Here is a 14924-nt window from a genome sequence, read left to right on the forward strand (position 1 = left end):
TATCCAGATGCCTAAATACAGTTGTTTCCTTTTCCATGAAGAGTAGGCAAGATTCACTTAATCAAATGAAATGTTGTTTAAAATTACTCTTAATTTTAAACTTATCTCTCAATAATTCCTGAGTTAGTCATGAGCTTCATTTTTATTTCATTGGAAAAGAAGACACAGAAAGATTGAGAAAGTAAATTTAAATATATAGAATATAGCCATATATTCTAAACATTGTTAAATTTACCTGAAAATGTTATTTTTAGTTCACTTCACCTTTAATTTTACTAAACTAATAAAAAATATTAAAACACAATTTTAATTTTTAATTAAAATTAGGAATTGCTTTCCAACTTTAAATAATAGTTTTTAAATGTTCTCTGGAGTTTTAAAATCATTCTGTTTTTAAGGATTTGTTTAATATTACAAATATCTCATTTAAAATAATTTAATCTTTCAAATGACAACAGTGCCTTATACATAAACTATTTGGATAATCTCAGTCAATGAGAAATAGAAAAATAGGTAAAGTTGAGGAATGTGATTGATAAAAACCAATGTAGTTTATATAATTTTGAAAAATCCCAGTAATTATGGTAATACTCAAAAATAATTTTGTTATCATTCTTGATTCTGCCCTTACACTTTGAAGGTCACATCTTAAAATTATTGTCACTGAATGAATATGTTCAGTTCCAGCTGGCCCAAACAATGCAGTAATAAATGCATAATGACGTGTTACTTGGAAACTTGTTGACTTCTTAACAATAAAATAGTCAATTCCTTGATGGTCAAGTTTATCATGAGATGACCAATGAAATTACATCCAAATTATATTTGTGAAAAGTTTTTATTTGTTTACACTGTCATACAATAATTAATTATATTGAGTAAAGTGAAAAATTACATTGGTATCTGATCTTGGAACTTTCTAGAATCATAGGATTATAGGGAAACCATTAGTGAAAAATGTTCACCGTCCATCCTACCTTCATCATATGCAAGATTTAGACTAATTCATGTACAACAAAACATCACTGGCTCTCTGTCTAATTTTATTTTTGCCAACTTGTGATCAAGTTTGAAATTTTATAACTTGCTCCTATTGTGACAAAAGAAGTCAAATTTTTGAAACATTGTATTTAAAATATTGCTGACAATATTACTCTTCAGTAGACCTCATTTTGTGAAAGCTCTTCCAGGCACCTATCTATGTAATACCTATGAGCAGTTCAGGCTTTTGGCTGTTTGGAATTGTGGAACATGCTGTGTGCAGAGACTTTTCCTCCAGGTCTTTTCACCATCTCAGTCTTCTGGGAGTTTCCATAACGCCTGGAACTCAATAGTGTGCTAAGAGCAAGTATGGAATTCACGGTGAAGTGGCTTCTCTTATTGATAGTGACTTCATATTTATGTACCCCCAGTAGTACTACCTTTGGGAGGTCCATTCCTATAATACCATGATACAGCGTTGATCACCCCGTGTGAAAGTCTACCAAGAAGCACCTTCATTTCAGGCCTTTTTAACATGTCTCTCCTGTTAGACCATAAGTCACTAAACAAATGGACATGCTTTTTAGGATTTTTTTTTTTTTTTTTTTCTACTGATAGGCTAATTTCTGTCCACTTTCCCTCAAGTTTTGTACTTATTTGTCATCTGGTGTTTCAAGAGGGTCTTCTTGTTCTCTCACTTTTCTTTATACACATCTACACTTGTGACTCCAACTTTATTGCATTTTCAGCCTATTTCTTTTGACAGATCTCTGGTCTTAGAATCACACAGTCTTTCCACTTCCCTCTTGACATTTTTTTTTAGGGTTGGGAAGAAGTCTGTCACAATCAAGAGAGTTTACTTACTTCAATCCTGTGAGAATGAGGCAAATGATAACTAGGGACCAGTGAAAAACCCAACCCTATTCCTATTCTCTACATTTCTACTGTCAGAATTCAGTGTTCTCTGAATCATATTCTATTTACGTCTTTGAAAAGTGATAATCTGTTCACAGTTCACATCATTATTCCAGTTAACCAATAGAAGCAGTTGCCTGGACACCCCCTCCCACCCCTGCACAGCACTAGATAAGTGAGATATTATAATATTATTTTGTTTTTTTTCCGTAATTGTTGTGTAATGATCTAGCTCAACTAACACCATTCAAAGTGATAGCTATAAAAATCCTTCTGAGATGCAGGTAGGAAATGGCGATTTTCATTTTACATGTGTCCATTTCTGTGGGAAGTTTGCTTTTACTTGTTAAGATGTTGTTCCTGTGACTTATCTCATGTCACTTAAAATTTGTGCTTTTGGAGAACTTAGAACTAATTAGCTTCCAAGAAATTTCTGTTTCTTTGCTGAATAACAGTTTCCTAGTTTATTTTGGCAACATACTAATTTATAATACTCTGTGATATTTAAAGCATCATTTTAATAAGACAACAAATTAAATTGACCTTATTTTGAAAATGTGACCTGTGGCTTACCCAGACCTTCATATTCTAAAAATGAGACTTACATGACCGTTATTTATCATTAAATATATTTTGCTAGTATTTTCTCACAAATTATTAAGTTTGCTAAATTCTGCTTCTGCTCTAATGTGTTTTTCCCTGATACGATTACTTCCTTGGCACATTTAGACTCATTATCCAGCTATGCATATTATAAATGCCAAATAATTATGTGATGAAAAATAGAAGAATGGGCATTTTTAAAATACCTGATTTTTCTCTAATACCACCCTCTTCATTTATTCCTGCACACACACTGTGCACACATGCACACATCATGATTTCTGAAAGCTTCAAGCAAAATTTCTTGCTTTCAAAAAATTTTAAATATTTTTTTAATTAGTTGTATTCTCTAACTAGTACCTACAGATTTTTATAAACAAAATTAGAATTTGAACTAATTCAAATATTGATATGCACCTAACGAGAGTACTTAAAATATAATGTAGATTTTCAATACCTTGAAATTTTAAACTTTTTTTTTTGTTCTGAAAATGTATTTATATTATATGCAGGTGTCACATTTGTTCAGATTTCTTAACTTTCTTAGATTTTTAATTTCCTTTCTTATCTAGTCTGTGAGATCATTTTTCTTTTACATATTTTATTTATCAGCAATTTCATACATTAGCTGTCATCTTTCACCTTTATATGAAGCTAAAAGGTATATGTTCTATTTCACTTTTTTCTTTACTTAATTCCCATGAAGCACTTATTTATTTGCAGGGTTTTTACTTATATTTTTGAGTTCACAGATAATTAAATAGAATATCATCACTTAAGATATAGAGATAACAGTAGATTAAAACTACTTATATTTTTATTTTATATTTACAGTACTTTAGTATGAGTCTTTACTATTTAAAGCAGTTTGTTTCATAATTTTCATTTTATTGAGTTAACACTTAGCATATTAATATTTTTTTATACCTCATTTATATTACAGATCATTTCCATTCTCTTTCTTATTTTGTACATTGGAAGTAAACACATGTAAGCATTTTTCCATCATAGGAGCCTAAAAAAAGAATAATAACAATTAAAATATAAATAGCATTATTCAGTGAGAAGGAATATCTACTTGGAATTTTTTCCTGGTCATCCTACAGAAGATTTATGAGTCCAAATTTAAATGTGTTAAGTTTTAAAGATATTGTAAATAAGCCTGGAAAATAAAAATTGAATTGCCTAACAAATATCATTAAACATTATTTAATTCTCAATGTTCTAGAATTTTTTTTTTTTTTTTGGATGAGTTTGCGTCGTCCGAGATCCTTCTTCATAGGAATGTGCATCATTTAGATAACAGAGCTTAGAAACTGTTTTGAACTGTGAGATTCTTTGTTTAGTATTAAATAATATTACTGTGTGAAGATTAAAGTCAGTACAAGGTGAGTCATTTTTAGTCATCTAGAGAAAAAATATCTTTGAAGTTTTATACTAAGGCCTAATGAAACTTCCTAATCACTGAGAATTTGACCTATGTCAGTTTAGATGGGGAGAGTGTAGGAGATTTAAAAACACTAAATCTCAGAATATAATTACTACATGGATAGAAATGAATTGTAAGCTAGAAACTTCAGATAAAAATCAGAGGTCTCCATCTTATTCTATAATTACCCATTACATGACATTGTACACATGTATTACATACATTAAATAAGGTACTTGGTTGTATTATTTCTTTAGAGATAATTTCTTAGCTATATGAATAGAGGAGCTAATATTTGACCTTAATTTTTATAAAGTTCTAAATATACAAGAGTCAAACTATCTATGATAACTTTAAGTCACTAAGCTCAACAAATAAATATATTTCCTATGATCTAGTTTCAAGCTTCAGTTGCATGAATACATTTACACACATATACATCCCACACGAAGCATTATCAAATTATTATTTATTTTTAAATTATCACCATCAATTACTAGTGGAAAACATAATGTGATTATGTTGGACAGAATAAACTTATTTAACTAATGGTTACTTTGTCATCAGGAGCTATTAACATGACAATACAGTGCTTGATGAGAAACTTGTATGGGATACAATCCATTTTCTCTGTTCCTTTATTTTTAAGGTCTGGATTGCATTTTTTGAGGACCAGTTCATAGTGTTAAGTGCTTGTAAATTAACCATGATACTGGAGAAGAAATAGTTTTCTCGTTCCAGGGCTATGTATTACAAGGAATACATTATTTTGAACGGCTAGGAAAAATGTTGTCCTGAGTAGGGCTTTTCCCCGTCTGAAGGTTGGCATTAACTAGAATCTTACACACTGCAGTCTTGCCTGTGTTGGATAGTTATCATATATTTTACATAAGCTGGAAACTGGACTGTAGTTTATTGAGTTTTTTAAGGCTCATATGCACATGAATAACTTTAAGCTGAAAATTAGATGCTACTTTATTCCATAAAAGCATATTTATAAATGTTTTTGTCATAATTTTCAAATAAATGTCTTTTGAAAACACCTAATCGTGAAAGTAGTATGTAAGTTAGATTTTGTACAAATGTATGCATTCTAAATTAAATTTTGATGCACCCTGGAGAAGGTAATGGGTAGAATAGTGGGGGTCCTTCTCTCATATCAGATTAAATGTTTCATTGGCAGTTCATTTCCAAAAGTGCAGCACATCATAAAGTTCTCTATCAAGAATGGTATCAGGAAAAGTACATATGATAAAGTTATCATGATGATAATATACCTGATGATGTATGTAAACTAAAATGTTTCATAAGGAGGTTTAATCTAAATGGTTGTAGGAATAGGTACCTAAATATGAGAGTTCATATAATGGTTGGGCAGTTGCCTTCTATTATGCCCTTAGAAAACATAGGAAAAATCTGGAGTTCACTCTGAAAAAGTGGTATAAAATTCTAATTTTTATAATTCTGAGATTTATCTTATTTAAGAATCATGCATTAGATGATTACATTGGAGATCATATATTGGTAGCTCTGTCTCTATTCTTGATTTATCTCTATTTTAATAAGAGCTATGGTCATTAAGGACAGAAAATATAGAATGTATAGAGATCTACAAAGTTGTATTTTTAAACATTGTTTTAAATGTTGGAAAGTTAAAACTGCACAAAGCAGAGCCTAGCATACGTCTGTGCTTTCCATCAACTCTTGGGCAAATTGTTTTATCCAAATACTAACATAGTAGACTGTTTATGAAGATGTTTTAAAGCAAATCCAGCTATCCTATTGCTTAATCTATTAATATCTCAGCATGTGCTTATTAAAGTTTATTTTGAACACAACTACAACAATATTCCTTCTTTAAAGATGAATTTTTTACTCTCATTAACTGTCTAGTTTTTGTTCAAGTTTTCATAAATTTCTCAAGAATGTTATTTATAAGTAATTTATTTGATTCTTGATTTAATTCTGTGTTAAAGATAGCAAGCAATCTTTGCAATTTTTATTTTAAAACATTTTAATGAAGATATCAAATACACATAGCAAACTACAAAAACCATAAGAGTATATAACTCAAGAAATTGTCACAAAATGAGAACACTTGTGTAATCAGTGACTGAAGCATTCTAAGGACTGTGTCCAGTGGCTGAAACATTATAAGTATCTCAAGAAGTCCACTCTGCCTACTTCCAGTTAGTGCTGTTCTTGTCACTAACTGATCATTTGTTTGTCTGTATTTTAAACTTATATTATTGGACTGAAGGAAATAATGGAGTGTGCTCTAGTTTACTAAAATTTAATAGCAAGTTACCTCTGTGATAGTACTAGGAAAAGTATCACAGAGCCTAATATGTTCCAGTGTGTGAGCTAAAAAGACAATTTAGTTAGTATGTCATCTCTGTGGACCTGATTGATTTCCTTTGATATCTTTGAAGCTATCTTCAGGTTTTGTCTATCAGTAGTGCTTGATACTTTTCATTATGTCTTTCTTAGTGATTGAAACATAACCTGCTGTTAATTCAGTAATTTTTATAGAAACAAATATTTCAATACGTTAACTTGACTATCAGGTTATTAAAAAAGAGTAGAAATATTGAGATGTCTGTTTTTCAAATTTCTTTGAGCCCAGATAAGAGAATTGTGACAAATTATGACCTTGATACTTCAAGGAGATTTTAAGTAAAGAGATTAACATTTTGGAAAATCAGGTATCTGAAGACAGTTTAAAGGGATTGAGGAACTGTGAATTGAGAAGAAAAGGGAAGAGATGGCATAATAAATGTTAAGTATTTAAACAAATGGTGGCACAGATAAGATAGTGATCAGTTAATCTGTCTTTAAGTATCTACTTAGCCCATGGAAGCCGGAGGTTGCAGGGAATGGGGAGTGTCTGACCCTGACACTGGTATTTGCTCCTGAGGGATAGGAAACATTTTATCTAGAAAGCTTTGCAAACTCCAAATGCATGCATATGCCAGCTGTGATTTGGTGGAATAACACTTTCTAGCCCTTTGATGTTGCTTTTCCCACAAAATGCTTTTCTCAAGCTGGGTCTGGCAAAGGAAGGAAGAGGCTCCATTGACTAGAAGATAAAGGCGAGGAGGCAATTGAGAAAGCTCTGATTATGTCTATTTCTTCTCTTTTTCCCCATGGATGACTTCTTATTTCTTTAGACATTTGAAGAAGTAAAAAATCTTGGTTTCTTAAAACCTGCGTTCCCCCCACCTCTCTCATTGAATTGCACCAGGGACAAAATGTACAGGAATAAAAACTAAGAAATCAAAGTTCTAGAAAAAAGATTTGGGGAGTTGTGTAGTATGCAAAAGCTGAGTATGCAGATGTCAGTTGTACACATGTGCAGTGACTAACAGATTGTGTCTGTTAGTCTAGGAATACATGCATCTGAACTTGAAGGCTTAAGATGTCATTTCTATAAAATAATGTTTTATAAAATGAAGGCAGATGAGTGGAGACTTAAAATTCTTGCTTTGTCAAATATTAAGTATTTTCTTTATTGAGTTGCCTTATTTCTCTTAACATGAGAATTTTCCACTTTTGGTATCATTTTATCCTTTGCTGAATTTTAAGAAAAATCCATGGTGGCAGTGTGAAATGGAGCACAATTAAAAAAAATGAGACAGCCATTATTACTGTTCCAGCCACACTGCCTGGTGTCCTTAAACCTAGGCATGATGCACCTTCCTTGCTACTGATAGAGTAAGCAGATGGTCTATATCACATATGATCATCATATTTTGGGTTGATGTTTTGGAGAGTCAATTAAAATGTTGCCTTATCTTGGTAACAAGGAAGCTTGAATTGATCATGTGCTTAAATAAAATGAAAGGAAAAGGAAAATATACTAGGAATTGTATTAGCTAAACATGAAAGCTACACTTAATAACAACAATAGCAGCTACCTACTGAGTGCACGGTTTATAAATTTAAAGAGATAAAGAGGTGTAAAAAAATACCAATTTCATAAATTGTTATAAAGGGACAGTTCTTGTCAATTAAGGATATGGCTTAAGACTTATGAAACTCAGTCTATGGTAAATAATTTTGGAATCAGACATAAACATATTTTATGTAATTATATGTAAGTATATAATTATAAATATACTTAGTTTTGTGCAGGCAAGAGGATTATTTAATAGTTGACAATATAGACATGCCTTTTAAAGTTCATAGTTTGGAGTGGGAGTGAATGTTTTTATTGGTGCATTACAGTTGTACATGATGATTGGATTTGTATTACTTATTCATACATTCATACAATATGAGAATATGATTTGGTCAATGTCATTGCCTTCCTCTGCTTTGTTTCTCCCCAGAAAAGTTTAATCTAATTTAGAGTATTCAAAGAGGAAAGATTAGGTTCTTTTCAAAAGTAATTAAAAGCATGATGCCTTTTATTCACTGGCTTCCAAACTGGGACTTGCCTTTCAAGAATATTAAGCCGAAAAGGTAAAGTTCATTTCAGTAAATACTACAATTATCTGGAGAAGGCAGGAGCCACATGTAAATCAAGACCCCCATACCTGTGCTTTAGCAGTATGCACAGGAAAGGAAGATTAAGCGGGCCTGAATCTCAATTTTGAACTGTTCAATCAGAGCCAAGACATTAATTAAATCCTTAACTCTTAAATGTCGTTGTGATATATCTTCATATTGAATGTCTTTTTTGAAAAATCATATATTTTTTGTAGTTTGTGTTTTTGTTTTGTAACAACAATGGGGTTGATATTGGCCACAGATGACCACAGACTTATAGGTTGTAGGCATATGATCCAATTTTCTGTTGAGTCATTTTGAAGCTAACAAAACTAGACCAAATACATAGGGAGAAATGTGAACGAGTAAAGAAAAGAAAAAAAAAAAACAAAAAAAAAAAACCCTGATTCAATTAGCCAAGGGCAAGCTCTCTCCACTTTCACTTTCACAACTAAGGATTCTTCTGAGGATACAAATAGGCTAATTAAATAGGTAACACTGTGCTTCTTAATTACTTTCATTTCTCCCAGAAAGATACTACATGAAATTTAACAATCTTTCCACAGAAACTAAAACACATGGTTCCAACTTTATGTGGTGAAATTAAGTTAGAAATATAACATTTACGAGTAAATGTATATAATTCCATATACATTTTACTAAAGTAAAGCTCATTATGCACTGAGGAAAGAATGATTCAAATGTAATTCTTCAAATATTTAGAAAAAGTATAATTAAAAATATATTCATTGCATGATAAATCTATAAGTAAAATTTTTTTTATTAAAAACAGTCTTGTAGCAAACCAGGCATCATAAATCTGTAAGGTAAATATACATGGAGTGAATTTTTAAAATACAGTAAATACAATCTGCAGTGACATGTCTACAAAGTCTATAAATAAGATAATGCACAGAAAATAGTTTTCTTACAAAAGGAGTTTTTAAAATAATGAGGGACTTCACAGATTATTAAGATTAATATTATCAGTGTATTTATTATTATATAAATGTGGACCACTGTGTTGAAATCATTCTGAAATGCAGAAAAATGTCCCTGCCTTATTAAAAGGACTACACACAACATAAGTTAAATTTTTATCACTGTTATCTTTGTGAATATCATATATGTAGCTCCTCACTGAATTGATGCTGATTTCTGTTTGATAATGCACCCAGTGATACTAGTACTTACATACTATCAGACACCTTACTTTTTTAATCTATGTACAGCTGTTCCTACAAAGAACTAACTGGTGGTTCAGAGATGGCACACATACTACACTAGTGCTATCTTCTTACCACGGCCTAGGAGAATACTTTTACCCAGAGAAAAACGTCTGCAAGCACCTAGTGCAACACCTCAAATATATAGGTGCATATTTCATTTTTCTTAATATGTGACTAAATACGTGCATGAAGATTGTAAGTCAATAAAGAAGTCAGCTTGGGTGATAGGAATGCTGGTAAAGTAATGATCTTTCAGCGGGACAAAATTCTCCATAGCACTACAAGTAAGCATTTTGTAATTAGAGATTTCACAGGAGAAGACCTTGACTTGATCTAAGGCTACTGCCTATCTAATCATAAAACTGAATGAATTGAGAAAAACCTTATAAGGTATACACATCCCAGGGAGCAAAGCTCCAGAGCACATTCCAGAAGTGCCCATCACGTTGACATTCAGCATCATTAAGCATTTTCATTCCTCCCTGACTACAAATCAGGATTTTGTGCAAAGGCTAATCAATGGAGGCATGCTCTTAGAGTACTTGAGTTTGACACAGTTCACTGTCTTCAGTTTCTGAGGGGAATTCATGTGTCCAAATAACACTAACTAGATTTTTTTGCTTTTAATGTCTCTGCATTCATGTCATTGGTTGGCCACTCCCTGGGGATAATGACAGTTTTGTTAAGGTAAACAAGGAATTACTGAAAGATCTCCAAGATCTCCAGCAAAGACTCAACATCCCAGCCCACACATTCTTAAATATTAACTTTTGTTACTGCCAAAATTAAAAGACAAACTATCAAAAAATGAAAACCTCCTCTACAACCAGACATGCTTTACTTCAGAAGCCTTCTTGCCATCAGTAAGATAGAGTTGTTTTAGTGGTTCTCCCACTAATTTAGTGTTTGGGGCAAATTGCCTAGAGGGAAAACATTCAATTTAGTGGCTAATGAGAAATCAACTTTAAAGCAACTCCCAAAGGAAGCCTTACAGAAGAAGAGCTGTCTTTTGCATCTTCCCCTTCCTTTCATATAGAAACCACAGTCACTACTAAAACCCACCTGACCTTGTGATGGCCTTCTACAATCCTCACAAACTTGGAGGAAGTACTTAATTTTAAAGTAAAAGATCCTCTTAACCTGATCTAGGTTTTATTCTTCACAGTGCTTTTCAACTTCTAGTACACTCGGGGTTTTATCTAGGGAATGTACTCATTCCTTATTATCTGTCTGTACACACACACACAATGAAAGCATAAGCCTTTTTCATTAATATATTCTAAGCATCTTGGCACAGAGTCCTAGTTCAATATACATATTTGTTGAATGAATATAGTAATCAATCAAGAAATCCAACAATTTTGCATTATTCATTTTAAACTGAAGTTTCAAGTTGTTAGATTTATTCTCCATTATAGAAACAGAAGTTCATAAAAGTAAAGGTTTTGATATCTAGATTATTATATAAGTTCATGAAGGCACAACCTAAATGATTATTTTCCTAGACTATAGCCAAATGTGCAAAAGAAGTCAGGTGTAATTATACTAGGATAGGCACATTTCTGTGAAGAGACTGATTTTTTTTTTAATGGAACCAAAGCATGAGTAATGAGAATGATTGAAATCTCAACCAACTAGTATGTTTAAAAAGACATGTTGTGGGGGTAGGTACTGGAGATTGAACCCAGGAACTCTCTACCACTAAGTCACACTGCCAGTCCTTTTCATTGTATTCTGAGACAAGGTCTCATTAATTTGCTGAGACTGGCCTCAAACATGCAATCCTTTTGCCACAGTCTCCATATTGCAGGGAACTAGCCTTAAAAATACATTTTACGGTGCAATATCCAGGGAGAAGATGGTAGGTTTAGATGAAAAGATGCTCACTCTCAAACTGCTTGTGTTAATAACCAAATGGTCCAAAACAACTGGCCAGCATGAATGTGTGCAAACACAAATTCAGTAATGTAGTATATATTTCCAAAAGCTAGAAGAAAGGATTTTGTGTGTTTTTACCATGAGGAAATAATAACTATTTCAGGAGACACATGTGAGGCCTTGGGTTCATCTCCAGCACCAAGAAAGAAATAAAACGAAATGAAATAGTTAACCAATTCAGAAATATTCCATCTACCTGCTGTAAAACACAGAATTTAGCTGTGTATACTGCCACCTACAATTCACTGAAATATAACACCTCAGATAAAGGAGGAAATTCACAAACATTCCTGATACAGCTCAATTTGAGCAGGGACAGGGTGAACACCAGCAATTTAAGACAATAAATACAGTATTATTTAAAAACATGCTCTTAAATACCAGTCTTCTTTATTTTTTCCTTTATTCATTTTATTCACAATTATTAAACTTAAAATAAAACTAACACTTATTATATATGACCTTTACATGCAAAACTCTTCTTCATATGTAGGGTTTCAAGGAAATAGAAGTTCTTATAATATGCAACCTAGGAATCAGATCTCATGCTCCCAAGCATGCTTTCAGTTAAGATACGAAAACACTACAAAATCATGACATTGCCAGTTAAACTCAAACTAGTAACTTTTAGGGGGAAGGAAAGGAACATTTTATTTTGTTTTAATTTTTTTTTCTTTTTTGGTAGAGAAGCTCTCATTTTAAAACTGTAATGAATTTTTCCATCTTGACATAGCTTAATTCTGACATTCTTAAAAAGAATAATGATAGAGGTCAGATAGACATTTTAAAATAAATAAATCATGTGCTCTAGGTGGAATATTCATTCTTGCCTTTCTGAGATAAACATAATCTTATGTTTTAATTCTAGGAAAACATATTTAATCACATGAAGACCAGTATACTAATACACAAATAAATGAAGAAGCAAACAAAAAACTTTTAGAAAATTGTAATGTGAATTTCAGTACAAATTAACCATTAAAAATACACTAACAGCTTTCTAATCAGTAGAGAACTTGTCAAAACCATCTATGTGTGCTAGAAGTAACAGATCTCAGAATTCCAAAAAATTGCTCTCCCCTTAGAATCTGAAAACTACTTTATCATTAAACATCTTCAAATGAAAAGTCTTGCTAGATTCTTTGGAATCCCAAGACCAAAAGCCAGAATTTTTTTTTTTTAAATCTTCCTAAGACAGAATATATTAAAAGGCGAACCATCTAAATCCTCCTCTCCCACCCCATGATAAAAGGGGCTTACATTTTAAGAGAGATGGTCCAAAATTTTCAAACCTCAGTTTCCCTTTCCAGAATTTTCCATCAGTCGCCACCATCAGTAGTGAGAAGGGCTAGGCGGGAGGGAGTAATTGCCAAGAGAAGACAGTGTCTCCTATCACCGGAAAACCTTGCCACTTCTGATGTCCTTCAACCAGGTATTTCCGGGTTGTTTTTTTGTTGTTGATGTATTGTTTTGTTTTCCTGCCACTGGGAGTAGCCCTGAAAAGTACAAGTTTAAGTGGTGTTTTAAGAAACAGACCTAGAGTGATATAAATATTCGATACCTGTATACCTAGTTTTCCCATGGTTTTACAATGTTATCTAATACTCAGAACCATCTAGAATCCTTTGTACATATTGGTAAACTAACAAACCACGTCTTCGTTTTCTCCAGCATGTGCAAGTTCTCTGTAAACCAAGGAAACTTCTATACATGGTATCATCTGACTTGTGAGATTGATTTTCTTCCAAAGAGCTGTTTATATGTTCTTAAATTCAAAAGCATAGTTTAACTGCAATGCCTCTTTTTCCTAAGGCATGCATATGTGTGTGAGGTGCATGTGTTTTACATTTCCACTTAAACCCTTTCACTCTTGCCAACAAACCCAATGTAACCTGTGAAAAGCTTCCAGGATTACTCTTGAGGTGATGTGTATAAAAAGATCATGAGTTGAATTGCAGAGGTAAGTATTTCCAAACTTCACACTACCTAAACTACAAATAAGCAGGTTAGTAGTCGATCACCCTGGGGGAGGAATCGAAAATACACAATAGTGGCGGTAACCCCTTATTGAATTTAAATATCTCCATTTCAGGAGGATGAAGAGTACAGAATGAGAGGCTAGAGTCTGTCTCTTCTGGCTTGCAATTCCAGACATCACTTTAAATCTACCAAATCAACCAACATTTATTTTTAGCTCTGCAACATATTTCAAAATCATGATATTTCCTGATTCCACCTAAGGCATCAAATGCCCTGTGGTTTCAGCCACATTTACTCTAAAACAGCTGACATTCTAATCTCAGGGGATTCATTATTAGCATGTTATCATGATCTTACAAGAAGATAAAGCAATCAGAATAGTGGCTAATGTACCTGCTCGTTCATATTTAAACATTCAACATAGTGTATATGAAGTACAAAAAAAATTAGAAAACAAAAGAAAATCATAAAATGATACATTGCTGTTGACTAGTGGAAGTTTGGAGAGATGCATCAAGTGATTTAAACACAGGATTAGTAAAGTACAGTGAAATTTTCCAGTTTATGTAAGCTTTCATGGACATACTGAGTATACATCATTAAATAGTTTTTGAAATTGAGTTTTTGTACTAGAAATATCTAGTATATACTAGTTATTTTTATACAAGAAATATCTGTTACAATTAACAATATCCAAAAGTTAAAGAGTCCAGTATTCACTCACTTAGCACATCTTTATTAAGTACTAGATACAGGGCCTACAAATCCATCAAAAATGCAGCCACTCCCCTGAATGCTAGTTAGATTCCTTGGGTTTAACCAGTACTTCTAGCTCTTGTCCTGTCCAGCAGAATGTAAATGTGTTACTGCTAAATATTTATTTGGGAAAGTAGTCTGATTAGATAAGATTAAAAAAAAAAAAAACTTTTTAGAAACTCGGCAATCAGCCCTTTACTATTAAATTAACAACAGCCAACTTTCTCAAATACGCTGAAGAACAAGCAACATTAGGTTTTGTCAGAATTCCAAGACTGAACATTGGCTATTAGCCCAAGACATACCAAAACCATTTTTCATATACAAATGCTGAATGAGGGTCTCACCCATCTCCTCTGACCTTACGTGAGTTGAATTAAGCTTAGGAGTTGGGGATAATCAAAAGAAAAATGGAGACTGGCTGAAATTATAGATTTAAGAATGGGTCAAAAGCAGCACACCGGTCTTAAGTGAAATTATTTGCCATCTTTATGATCTTTACCAAAACCTTGTTTTCATCCCCAGGTTTACTTCTTTATGGTGCAGATCTCTCTAACCTGCTTCAGATAATTTCTTCTCACCAATGTGTGCCACTTCTGTCC

The sequence above is a fragment of the Sciurus vulgaris genome (genome assembly GCF_902686455.1).
Source record: "Sciurus vulgaris genome assembly, chromosome: 9".
In the NCBI taxonomy this organism is placed as follows: domain Eukaryota; kingdom Metazoa; phylum Chordata; class Mammalia; order Rodentia; family Sciuridae; genus Sciurus; species Sciurus vulgaris.